Here is a 13,332-nt window from a genome sequence, read left to right as displayed (position 1 = left end):
TAGATTATATAATATATTATTGTTGAGGTCCTTTAATGGACCGGAACCTGGTGGTCCAGAGTCGACGATAAGAAAGTAAAGGAGAGAAAGAGGCTGATATTCCTTGGTTTACACAGAAAGCCAATAAAGCTGCTGCACAAGGCTTGCTGTGTTCAAGAAGGCCTCAGGCGCCCTCTCGATGGGGTGAAGGCGCAGAGCACCTTCTCGAGAGGGTCTTAGAAGCCCAGGCAGGAAAGTGAACTCAGAGAGTCTCTGTGCTTCAGGGGATCAGCCTGAAAAAGAGAGAGAGAGAGAGAGAGAAAGACACGGGGACCTCTCTGATGGAGCAAAGGTGTTTTATTCAACATTGTGTAGGTATTTATACTATCTTACAAGATAGCTATTTTCAGCAGAGATAAAAATCAAAACTTACAAGTTATCAAGAAAACATGAGGTCATCCATATGAAAGACAGAGTTGTAAATAACCACTTTTACCATATGGTTCATAAAAAGGAAGAGGGTACTTATCACCGTATAGAAAAACTAATGAAGGAAATGCCTGGATTCCTCAACTCCCGGGAGAGGCTTGCCTCTCCTCTTAATGCCTGAATATTCAGGAATTAATAAGGAACAGAGAATTCCTGACAGATCCAAAACAACACACAGGAAGCTCCTGTTAAATGCTTCCTGACATATTATGAATGGTATCTCACTAAAGAGATACAATGAAGTGTCAATTATATCTCAATAAAGTTTTTTTTTAATCTCCTTGGAGGGTCATTTGCAGAAGTTTGATCCTCTTTTTCTAGACCACAAAAGCTTCAAGGAGAGGAAAGAGCAGCCCCACAAACTTTCATCGGGCCACCTCCCCCCTCTGCAGCTCATCTTGTCATCTCGAGGATGGAGGGACCAGGTCACTTCTGAGGGCCGTTCTACCCCGATGTGCATTCACTCAAAACCCTGAAGCCTTTCGAGCCAGCAGCCCCAGTTCTGGACATCTTGCCTGGAGAGCCGCGCTCATGCAGGAGAAAGCACTTATATTCCAAAGTGCTCCATGCAGCGTTTTCTGTTGTGCTGAAAAAAGCCAGAAACCACCTAAGTTTCCAAAAGCAAGAGAACAGTTACGTAAATGGTAGTTGTGCCATTTGACAACGTGGCCTGGAAACACTGACAAACACAGGGAAATGATGCAGCTGTGAGGTTCGGTGGAGAGGCCAAACCCGGAACTGAGTGAGAGCTGTGGGCTCTGCGCCCCGCAAACGTCACCGGGTAGGAGAAGGGAAGACTGAGGCTGCGGTGCTGGAGGGGATGGAGAGTTAGGACTGAGCTCAGCTCCCTCTTCTGCCTAGAAGCCCATCAGTGTCAGTGTCAATAACGGTGTTGGAAATCAGTTCTTTGGTGTGTCTGCTGCCTGTGCAGGTTACCTGCAGGCGCCTCCCAGGGCAGGTGGACTTGGGGGCGGGAATGTGAGGAGACCCGGTGGCCACTCCCCAGGCTGCCTCACAATAGGAGGGCAATGGGCAGAATTTCTGCAGGGACAGTGGCCTTGGGCCGTCGTGGGCTCTGGTGGAGGAGTCCTGCCTGCCTGCCCTGCAGAGCATCCTCACCCCACTGGGTTAGCCCCTCAGGAGAATCTGGGGCTCCATCTGGGGCAAGTCGCTGCCCCCACAGCAAATTGGAACCATCTTGGGGACAGTGACCTTGGTAGCTCATTCTGTGTCCCTGCCCCTCCACTCAGGAGCCACCTGGGATCTGAGGCATCAGTGAGAGAGCGAGGAGGAGATGCTGGAAGAAAACGTTGCCCCGGGGTCCAGCCCATGCCCCATGGCCTCGGGGCGAGGCTCCCCCTGCCCAGCCTTACCTGGCAGCTGGGGCAGAGGCAGTGGGGACTGGTCCGGCACCCACCCGACGGAGTCCCCTCCTGTCCTTTCAGAGGCCCAGTCACAGCTGAACAAGGAGGTACACACTCTCCTCCTTCCGCCCCGACCCCAGGCGACTCCCGCCCACACCCCTCACGTCACAGGGGCAGACAGGTGGCCACACTCCGTCACCTGAGGGAGGAGATGAAGGACGTGAGGAAGGGCCCAACGGTCAGTAGCAGCCCCCAGCTGGCTCGTGGCTTGGGTCCGGGGTTACAGGCCTCATCTGAGTTCTGCTTGGGGCCAGTGGCCTTGGCAGCTGCTGTCTTTAGGCCTGAGAGACAGAGAGAACCAAGGCAGGCTGAGCATTCAAGTGGATAAGCTAGGAAGTGGGTGAGAAGGAGGTGCTCTGGGTCAATGAACTAACCCCTCAGAGTCTTGGAGAGACTTTTCCATTTTCCAGAGCAGTTTCCCATGAAGGCCTCAGTCCCATCACAGCTTGGTCCCAGCCTGAGGAACAGGACAGACAAGCCATGTTTTATAAACCAAAGAGCCACTTGTAGGGCCTGCTCTGCCGGGCTCCACACAGGCTGTTGGAGGTGCCCAGTCCAGCAACAGACAGACAGACAGACAACTGAGAAGGCTGCAGTGAGGAAACTGCTGACAGACAGTGTCCACAGGCTGCAGAGACCAGGCAGGGGAGACCTGAAGCTGGGGCTCTTTCTGAGCAGCAAGGCCCAGAGTGGATAAGGAGGGGGAGAAACAGCCAGGTAGAGAAAACAGCACCTGTGAAGACTGAGGGCTGATGTCAAATAGTTTCAGTTACTGAGAGCTACTAAGCTCTGGGTGCCCAAAGTCACTCCACCCCATAATCCTATGAGGGAAGTAGTATCATCCCATTTCCTGGAGGAGAAAACTGAGTCTCATGGTGCATGATTTGCCCACAGTTCCTCCTAAGATTTTTGGAAGTTGGGGGTAGGCCCACTGCTATAACGAGGACACCCAAATCTCTGTGGCTTAGCAGAAATAGCTCACATCACAGTTCCATGTGAGTCAGGCAGCTCACGTCCCAGCCATGACTCAGGGACCCAAACTCCATTCATGCCCTGGTGCCACTGTCTTTGTGGCCTTTGAGTCGCCACAGAGGGGAAACTGAGTGGAGGATTGCAGGAGGGAGATGTCTATGGGCCAAAAAAAAGCGGTATGGGTCTCCGCTGACCCCTTTCCACTGGCCCGAGTCATTCCTAGGTCAAGGGAGCTGGGAAATGCAGTCTAATGGGTGCTCAGGAAGCAGAGGAACCCAAGGATCTCAGAGACATGGGCGGCTCAGCCCTGAGCAATCCATCTGGAGCCCAGGTCCCTAACTATAGGCTCTGCCTCCCATTCACCTGGAGGAACTGGGCAGCTGGGGGCATGGCGGGTAACTGGGGGATGCAAGGGTGGGGAGAAATAGCCCTGGAGGGGCAGTAGGCATCTGGACCTTGTCCTTGGGCAGTGAGGAGCCACTGACAGCAGCCAAGAAGTGCCATGGGCAAGTCTGGGCTCCAAAGAGATAAGGCTGCCAAAGAGAGAGAGATGGGGGAAGCGAAGGGTAAGGAAATCAGGCCAGGAAGTCAAGTGAGTGGCCCAGGGTCCCTGGTGACCCAGAAGCCAAGTCTCTGGATCCCTAGGTTCAGGGTTCATCCACCTTTGTCCCAGCCCATCATGAAAGCCTCATCCAGGTGGTCCCTGCAGGGGTCCTAGGCAGGACAGCCAGCCCCATCCCCAGGGCAGCTGAAGGGCACCCTGGCTCCAGGAGGGTGGATATGAGGTTGTAATTCTATTGCAAGCATCTGGGAGCTGCAGGGGCGGAGGGACCAATAACCATGTTTTCTTCATTGCAGGCGCCAAGGACATCGCTCAGGGCCAGCGAGGTGCCATTAACCCAGACTGAGTGGGCCCTGCAGGGACACTGTCTCCCAGCAGCCTCATTGGGCCAGGGCCTCGCAGTGGGAGATGGCCTGGGTGTGCTGGGACCACTGAAGAGACTAGGGGGCCGCCCCCAGGGAAGCGTGGGTGGGGCAGGTGGGTCATCTAGCCCTGGATCTTGGCTCATGAGTGACTGAGGATAAAGATAGGTGTTTCCTGATGTGTATGGGCCACCTGGTGACCAGGTACCAGCTCCTGTAACACCCCCTACCCCGCCTCCACTGCCTGGTAACATCCGCTCCCTCCTCCCGCCGCTCTAGACTCTAGACACAGGTTATGCAAGGGGAAGTGGGAGGACCTCCTGCGGGGTCTTCCCCAGCCCCTGACCCTGATCACAACTGCTGGCTCTTCCCCTCGCCCATCCTCACTCCACCCACTGAACACCTGTTGTTCAGTCGCACAGTTGCTCAGTCACATCTGACTATTTGCGGCCCCGTGGACTGCAGCACGCCAGGCTTCCCTGTCCTTCACAACTCCCAGAGCTTGCTCAAACTCGTGCCCATCGAGTCGGTGATGCCATCTAACCATCTCATCCTCTGTCACCCCTTCTCCTCCTGCCCTCAATCTTTCCACCTCCCTCCCAGCTAACTGAAGTCACCACCACAACCCCGCCGCCCCCGCCAAACCCCAGTGCTTGACTTGTGTTATCTGAACTCATCTTCAAGAAGGACCTTGTGAGCACAGCGCCTCCCTAATCCCGGGAGGAGGGGCTGCTGCCCAGAGAGGGGACGGAGCTTGCCTGAGGTCACAAAGCAACAGGGGCAAGAGGCAGCACCGCTACCCCTCCCCGCCTGCCCCGCCTCTACTCTCTGTCCCCCTCTCCCCCTGCGCTCCCACTCCAGCCCCCTGCCCATCCTTTCCCTGGGAGGAGAGCTCCGGCTCCTCTCTGGGTGGGTTGTTCAGGTCTGGGGTGGGGTCGGGTGGGGAACCAGCCTGATGGGTGGACTCAGGGCTCCATCCCACCAAACCAGAGGAAAGGGATAGCAGGAATAACTTCCAAAAAGCTAGCCCCTAAGGGAGCCTCCCATGGTGGACTGGTCCCTCTAGCACCAGGATGATATAACCACACACAGACACACACACCCTGGGAAACCGGACAGCTGCCTTTTCCTGGCAGAAGCAGCCAGTGAGGATGTCCAAAGGGCAGCAGGGAAGGCTGGCAGCTGAGAGGTTCACCTGCAAGTGGGCTCTGGGGCCCTCTCCTCCACCCCTCCGGCCCAGGGAGGAATGGAAGGAGAAAGCTGGCGGGGAGGGGCTGGAGAAGAGCACAGAGAAGGGTGTGGAAGGGAAGGGCTGTCTCAGCACAGGATCTCACCTCACTCCAGCCATGAAGGCTGACAAGGTCACATCTTCAAGCCTGTGTCTACACGAACATGACTGGTGTTCCAGTCCCTTCACAAACAGCTTCTGCAGGCGCCCAGAGTGTGACTTCACCACCTCCCCCATAGGGGAGCCTCATGAGCCTCGTCCTACCTTGTCTCTGCCTCCAGCTGCTGCACTCAGGGCAGGTCCTGGGCAGAAGGGCCTCCCGTGGCGCTGGTTCTCTGGCGCAAGCAGCCTTTGGAGCCAAAACCTGGGTGTACCTTCCATCTTTCCAATTTGGGAGTTGTGTGCCCCCGGGCAGGTTGCTTCACCTCTCTGAGCTTCCTGGTGTGTATCTAACATAGTCTAACTTACAGGGTTGTGAGTATCCCGTAATCACCTCACAGGCCACACCTAGGCTTGTAGTCCTTGGAAACTGGCTCTGCCACCTCCTAATCTGATTGCCCAGGATCCTGGCTGCCTCTGGGCACTTCTGTCCATCCACTTGGCCTCTAAGTCAGCTAGTGGAAGACTGAACTCATTGTTGAGCTCCATACCGGGTCCCCTGAAAATAAAGTCATACCAGATGCTGACGCTAAGCACTGGGAAATCATCTTTGACTTTGTCTCTCAGCTAAAATGTTACCCACTGGTAAGTCCCTCACCCAAATCTGCCTTCACCCCAGCCCCCTGTCCTCAGATCTGGGTCAGGACCAGAGCCTGTCTGTGGCAAGGGCTCACTCTGTTCCAGGTATGGGGTGCAGATAGGGGATGTAGAGGCAGGGACCTGCCTCAGTGACCTTTCAATCAAATACAGGAAGCCCACCTATGCAACCTTCCTCCACAACACAGAGAAACTGGGAGGAGATGGCATTGAGATGGGAACTTAAAAGACAAGGAGATGGAAGGGCGTTCCAGGCCAGGGAACGGTGACTTGTCCGTTTAGTGATATTTTAAGGGGCTGTTAAGTGCAGGCACCTTCTGCCCAATAACTAGGACAGAAGACTCTGCTTTTATGGAGTTTACAGATTCAAGCATGATAAGTACTATGAAGAAAACAAAACAGAGGATGTGGTGGAGAGTGACAATCAGAGGCTTCTATAATAAGACATTTGCAGAAGGTCTTAATGATAAAAAGGAGTCATGTGAAACTGAAAGGAGGGACTTCCCTGGTGGTGCAATGGTTAGGAATCTGCCTGCCAATGCAGGGGACATGGGTTCGATCCCTGGTCAAGGAACTAAGACCCCACATGCCTCAGGGCAACTAAACCCGCGCACAGCAGCTACTGAAGCCTGGGCACCCTGGCGCCCGTGCTCCGCAACAAGAGAAGCCACGGCGATGAGAAGCCTGCACACAGCAACTGGAGAACAGCCCCCACTCTGGGACCAGAGAATGCCCAAGCAGCAGTGAAGACGCAGCACAGCCAAAAACAAGTAGGAATAATAGATAAATAAATGTTTTTTAAAAAACTGAACAGAAGGGTATTCCAGGCAAAGGGAACAGCAAGTGTGAAGAAGACAAGGCTGACTTCTTCAGGGAACAAAATTCACTTATAATCCAGATAGGCTAGACATACAGACTAATAAGGCAGAATCAGGAGTCCAGCAATAAACCCATGTATCTACATCCTTTCAACAAGGATGCCAAGACCATTCAATGAGGAAAGAATAGTTTTTGGTGTTTTGTTTTTTTTGGCCACCCCATGCAGCTTGCAGGCTCTCAGTACCCTGATCAGAGATTGAACCTAGGCCACAGCAGTGAAAGCCCAGAATCTTAACCACGAGGCCACCAGGGAACTCCCCAAGAATAATGTCTTTGATAAATGGTGTTGGGACAACTGGGTATCCACATGCCAGAGAATGAAGGTGGTCCCTTACCTCACAGCATAGGCAAAGATTAACCCCTAAAGGATCAAACATCCAAACGTGAGCACTAAAACTATAAAACCCTCGGAACAAAACATAGGAGTAAATCCTCATGACCTTGGATTTGGCAATGGATTCCAAGATATGACATCAAAAGCACAAACAAAAAGAGAAAAAAGTAGGTGCTTCCCCGGTGGCTCAGTGGTAAAGAATTCACCTGCCAGTGCGGGGGACACAGGTTTGACCCCTGACCCGGGAAGATCCCACGTGCCATGGAGCAATCAAGCCTGCACACCACAGCTACTGAGTCTGTGGTCTAGAGCCCAGGAGCCCCAACTTCTGAAGCCCTGCGCCTGTGCTCTGCTGCAAGAGAAGCCGCACAACGCAAACCAAACATCAGTGAGAAGCCTGCACACCGCAGCTAGAGAGTGGCCCGCGAGGTAATGAAGACCCAGCACAGCCAAAAACAAATACTCACATTTTTTAAAAAGACATAATTTTTTTAATGTATTAAAAAAAAAGAAGAAAATAGATAAATTGGGCTTCACCAAAATTTTAAAAGTTTTGAACATCAAAGGACATGATCAAGAAAGTGAGAATAACAAAGCCTACGGATTGGGGAAAAGTATTTGCAAATCAGATACTTACAGATCTGAAAATGTCTGGTTTGTAGAATATATAAAGTACTTTTACCATTCAATAATAAAAAGATAATCCCACTTAAAAATGAGCAAAGGACTTGAATAGATATTTCTTCAAAGGAGATACATAAATGGGCAAAAAGCACATTAAAAGATGCTCGATGTCACTAGTCATTAGAGGGATGCAAAACAAAACTGCAGTGAGACCACTTCACATCCACTGAAGAGGCCAGATTGTTTTTTTTTCCTTTGGCTGTGCTCCATGCCATGTGGGATCTTAGTTCCCCAACCAAGGATTGAACCCATGCCCCCCTGCAGTGGAAACACAGAATACCAACCACTGGACTGCCAGGGAAGTCCTCAGAATTAAAAAAAAAATAAAAATAAAAATAAATTAAACAATCTAATGTGTTGTTGAGGCTGCAGAGAAATTGAAACACTCACCCATTGCTGGCAAGACTGCTTTAGAAAACAGTTTGGCAGCTTCTCAGAAATCTATACATAGGACTTCGCTGGTGGCCCCAGTGCCTAAGACTCCGAGCTCCCGAAGCAGCAGGCCTGGGTTCGATCCTTGGTCAGGGAGCTAGATCCCATATGCCACAACTAAGACCCAGCCTAGCCAAATTGATTAACTAATTAAAATAAACTTTTAAGAAACAGAAGGAGTGTTTGGATGATGAGCCCCAGCCCAGAGGGCGGGAGGGATGCGTCCTGCTCGCGTGGCAGGAAAGCAGGACAGAAGTGAGGCCCTGGTCTCCCCGCCCCGGCTCCCACCAGCTGTAGACTGCTCCCACAAGGCGTCCTGTGTCCTTTGAGAGCCACACGGGAGGGCAGGGAGGGTCGTTCCAAGACCTGAAGAAGCTGGCATCCACATGGGGTTGGTGAGAGGAAGGCAGGCAGGCCAGTGCTCAGCATGGACCTGGCTCCTTGTGGGACCTGTAAACAGCACGTTAGGAGGTAGGAGCGAGCCCTGAGGCGTCTAAGGAAATTGGGAACAGACGGGGCCCACGCTTCATCACGCTGTGTGTTCTAGCTGGAGCTGAGAAGAGCCTCTGAAGAATGAGCATCTTTCCTCAGAGGCACAGAAAAGGCAGGCAGGAGGGCTTCCTCAGTGGTCCAGTGGTTGAGAATCCCCCTGCCAATGCAGGGGACGTGAGTTCCATCCCTGGTCCGGGAAGCTCCCACGTGCTGAGGAGCAACTGAGCCCGTGAGCCACAGTTCCTGAGCCCGCACTCTGGAGCCCGTGCTCTGCAACAAGAGCAGTTACCGCAACGAGAAGCCCGCCCAGCACCAAAAAGAGTAGCCCCCACTCGCCACAACTAGAGAAAGCCCGCTCGCGGCAACAAAAACGCAGTGCAGCCAAAGAGTAAAGAAATAAATAAATCTTTGGCGGGGGGTGGGGAAGGAAAGACAAGGCTGGGCCAGAGGCGGGGGAGAGGGGCATTGAGGAGGGAAAGGCACTTCTGGGGTTCCCACCTTGCCAGGCCCTCCTTGGGGTTGACAGCCAGGTAGCAGCCAGTCTCTACCCAACCATCCCACCAAGCCCCGGGCCTGCTGAAAACTCTGTGGGCTCTTAGGCCTAGGAGCCAGGAGGACAGAGCAGGAGGGAGGGGACGGGAAGAGGGACCTGAAGTTCTGGTCCCCGCCCTCCCTCGAAGCCTCTTCCCCTGGCCTGGAAGAGGCCCTGTCCACCCATGAGTCTCAGCTGTTAAAAATAACCCGCCTCTCCATCATCCCGACAGCCGCGCTGCTCGGGGACAGTGTGTTCCAAGCCCAAGTTGCTCTCTAGGGACCAGAGTAGCAGGGCAAGAAGGGCGTGGATGTTCCTGGCCGGCCTGGGCCAGGAGAGCGTGTTCTGAGGCTGGGGCCCCACAGGCTGTGACAGCTCAGTCTCCCTCAGTCATGTTGGCCCTCCTGCCCCCGAAGATCCTGGGGGTTGGGGCCCCGGAAGGCTTGGGGTGCTCATGCTGTGCTCTAGCTGCCCTGGAGGCTCACAAGGAGCTACGTGATCAGGGACCTCTCCTGGTGACCTGGAACTTTCTCCCCACTTGCATGGAACCCCGCAAAGAAGACACTGTGGTCGCCGGTCACCATACAGCTTCCTCCTCTGATTCCCAGAAAACACCCGTGGGTGGGCCTGCGGTGGGGCTATCCTGAGGGTCAGGGAGGAGACAGAGGGAGCTGGTGCATGCGCAGCTGTGCCCTTGTCCCTCAGATGCAGTCCTCTCTCTGCTGTGGCCCCCTCCCCACAGGAGAGGAAGAGGGCAACAAGAGCTCTCAGAGGTAAGAGCCCAGGGTCTGGAGGCAGAAAGGCCCGTGTTCAAATCCTGCTCCCCACCCCTGACAGCTGTGACCTTAAGAAAGGTGCTTGACCTCTCTGTGTCCCAAGTTTCTCATTGGTAAAATAGATGCTCGTTTTCCTAACTGGTAGGGTTGCTGCAAGAGCTAAAGGAGTTCCAATGCTGCTCAATGCATAGTGTCCAACACCCAGTGAGCACTCAGTGACAAGGACCCCTCTCAGAGCGCCGTGTTTAAGAGCATCAGCTCTGGAACGGAACTTCAGCTGCTGTCTCTTCTACCGACCAGCTGTGTGGCTTCAAACAAGTTGCTTAACCTCTGACCTTTGATTTCCTGGCCTGTAAAAGGGAAGAAAACCACTTACCTCCTGGAACCCTTGCAGGGCTTCTTGGGTGAACGCCCTAAGGATGGTGCTGAGCATGTAATGAACATTCAGTAAGTGTGCGAGGCCCCTGGGAGAGAAGCCAGAGAGGAACAGGCCGAAGGCAGGTGGTGGGGGTGAAGGAGGAAAGACAGCCCCTTGGGCCCACGCCTCTGCAGGAGCCATTGGAGGCCTTCCTGACCACACGCCAAACGGACTGGAGGCTCTGGGGGTCTGCATACCCTGGGCTCACCTCGCTGCAGACCAGGGAGCCCCCACAGGCTTCCTGAGGCCTCCGCACAGCAGACCCGTTCCAGCACCTTCATGCTATCCTGCTGCACCCAAGGGTGAGAGAAGAGGAGGGAGACAGAGACAGAGGGGAATTAAGAGACTCGGGATCCAGGGAAAAGCAAAGAAAAGGGGAGAAAGGAGGAGAGATGAGAAAGAACAAGGGAAGGGAGGAGGAGGAATGAGACCCAACATGAGACAGAAGACAGAGGCACAGAGGAATCCTGCAAATGTGGAAACCAGGAGTGACTGCTTCAAAAGGCCCAAACAGGAGGGGGCTGAGAGGGAGAGGGCCGGCTGGGGGACCCTGAGGCGGGGCTGGAGGCAGCCTGGCTCCCCTGCAGACAGGGCTTTACCTAAAGATGGATATGTTGCCATGACAACAGATGTAGCATTTAGGGCAATTAGTGGTGAATAACAGACGGAAGCGGGAACAGCCCAGGCTGGTGATGCAGCCCAGGGAAGAGGGGTCTTGGAGGCAGCCCCAGGCCTCCATCAGCCCCTATCCCACCCCAGACCCTCATCCCAGCCTCAGCTTAGCCAGGATCTTTAAAGTCCAAGAGTCTGCCCAGGGCAAAATTCTGAACCACACCCCCATCCCCAGGCCCTGCCTCCTCTCCATCCTGCCTAGCCTGACAGCAAACTCAGGCACAGTTTCTGCGGCAGCATCAATGCAACTTAACTCTCCACGACCCTCTGAGCAAGGCACAAAGCAGGCTTCATTTTAGAGATGGCAGTACAAGAGTCAGAGAAGTTGAGTAACTTTTCTGGGGTCACACAGCAAATAAGCTGGTATCTGAAGGCCACTCTGGGATGATTCCCAGGACCTGGGCAGGCCTAGAGATGGACCATCGCTGAACATTTCACCCTCCAGCACCTGTTGGAAAAGGTCCAAGACAGCATTTGTGGGTGAGAAGAAAGCGAGGGACAAGATATTGAATGCACTGGTTCTCTACAGACACCATCCCATTTCATCACAAAATAATTCTATTTTAGAGAAAACAGGCTGAGAGAAGTGGCTTCCCCAAGGACCCCACTTGGTCAGGAGCAGATGCCAGCCCCAGCCCCTGATGATGCCGTACTCCAGGGCTGCTCCAGGCCTGGTTGACTGGAAAGTGAAAGTGAAAGTCACTCAGTTGTGTCTGACTCTTTGTAACCCCATGGACTATACAGTCCATGGAATTCTCCAGGCCAGAATACTGGAGTGGGTAGCCTTTCCTTTCTCCAGGGGATCTTCCCAACCCAGGGATCAAACCCAGGTTTCCCTCATTGCAGGCAGATTCTTTACCAGCTGAGCCACAAGGGAAGCCCAAGAATACTGGAGTGGGTAGCCTACCCCTTCTCCAGGAGATCTTCCTGACCCAGGAATCGAACCGGGGTCTCCTGCATTGCAGGCGAATTCTTTACCAACTGAGCTATCAGGGAGCAGGTGGCAAAGCAGCTCTCTGGACTGCAGGATTTCAGGAATTTAGGGGGCTTCTGCAGGGTGATGGCAGGGCCTGGGCTCTTTTTTCTGGGGGTCCCAAGTCTAGGGCCTTGGGGAATTCAGAGGCCAAGGCTCCCATCTGGTTCCCCGCGGTCGCGGGCAGCCCCCATTATGAGGCCTGAGTGTCCACAGCTGCTCTCTGCTTCCATCCGCCAGGCTGTTGGTCTCACACCCACAGAGCCTGCAGACCGACCTCCACTTCAAGGCCACCAGGCCAAGGGGTGCTGGGCCATGCAGCGTGCCTGAGCGAGCGGGCAGCCAGGAAGTGCATGCTTGGCCTCTGCAAGAGGGCACGTTTGTTAGTAATCCCAGTCTCTGGGAGGATGAGGTTCTGGCCTTTCACAGGCCTTCAGAGCTCGGCCTGCCTGGCGTCAGGGTGAGAGCAGGGCCCTCTTAACACTGTCCTGACCCACTCTGAGGGCGGTTCCAGGACTCCAGCATCTCCCTGAAACTGCCACAGAACCCGGAAAGGCTCGCCAGGGCCGAGGCCTGATCCAGCTGGGAGGGGAGAAAGCTAAGGGGCTGGGGGCTCCCAAAGCGCTTATCACTGAGGCATGGAGCTAGCGGAGGGATGGGAGGATGGAGTGTGTGTGTGTGCATGTGTGTGTGTCTACACGTGCATGCATGTGTGTGTGCATGTATTTGCTTGTGTGGGTGTGTGTGCGCACGTGCGTGCATGTGTGCACATGTGTGTGCATGTGTGTGCACATGTGTATTTGCGTGTGTGTATGTAAGAGAGCTCACTAATGGAATGGACTACAGTTGGTGGGGTGGGGCTGAAGATTTTAAGACTTTCTAGAGAATTTATCAACTGACTTGACAAAACAAAGGGAAAGAAGAGGAAAGGAGATAGAATCAAGGGGCTGATGTCCCTGCACGGGGCCCCTCCTGGAAGCCGCCTGTCAGTCCGGGCCTCCCCTCAGCGCCTCCTCTCCATGCAGGCTGGTCCCTGCAGCCGCCAGTGGCACAGGGCCTGAACCAGCCCTCCCGAGGGGCTCACGGCCCCCTCACACAGTGATGAGGTGGGGTGGGGGATAGGTGAACAGCCAAAGGCCCCCAGAAGAACAAGAGTGGCCCAGCGTGGAGCTGCCAGGGCACGTGATCTCTGCATCGTCAGGTTTCAGCCTAGTGGAGGCGCTTCTGACTGGGGATAAGAGACAACGGTGGGAGGGGGTGCATTGGTCACAGGGAAGACTAGGGGAGCGGGCGCGCTGAGGGAGAGGCCAGGAGCTCTGGGAAGAGCTGGAGGTGGGGGCTGCGTCTTCTGAGCCCCCTGCCCCAGGC

The 13,332-nt window shown here is 54.4% G+C and overlaps 1 long non-coding RNA gene across 1 annotated transcript; it reads right to left on the bottom strand.

Moving 5' to 3' along the window:
* Window positions 1-318: 318 nt before the first annotated feature.
* Window positions 319-9,205, bottom strand: LOC147363776 (uncharacterized). The gene is made up of 4 exons (XR_015135984.1): window positions 9,092-9,205; window positions 2,267-2,349; window positions 2,032-2,173; window positions 319-1,054 (listed from the first exon to the last, which is right to left on the bottom strand). It is a non-coding gene; the product is annotated as an uncharacterized LOC147363776 (long non-coding RNA).
* Between the last annotated feature and the right edge of the window lie 4,127 nt (window positions 9,206-13,332).

Source organism: Bos grunniens, chromosome 11, assembly GCF_055505025.1.
Source record: "Bos grunniens cultivar Pamir isolate PY7600 chromosome 11, Bosgru_T2T1.0, whole genome shotgun sequence".
In the NCBI taxonomy this organism is placed as follows: domain Eukaryota; kingdom Metazoa; phylum Chordata; class Mammalia; order Artiodactyla; family Bovidae; genus Bos; species Bos grunniens.
Note: the sequence above shows the minus strand (reverse complement) of the source record. Positions and strands in the feature narration are given on the sequence as shown.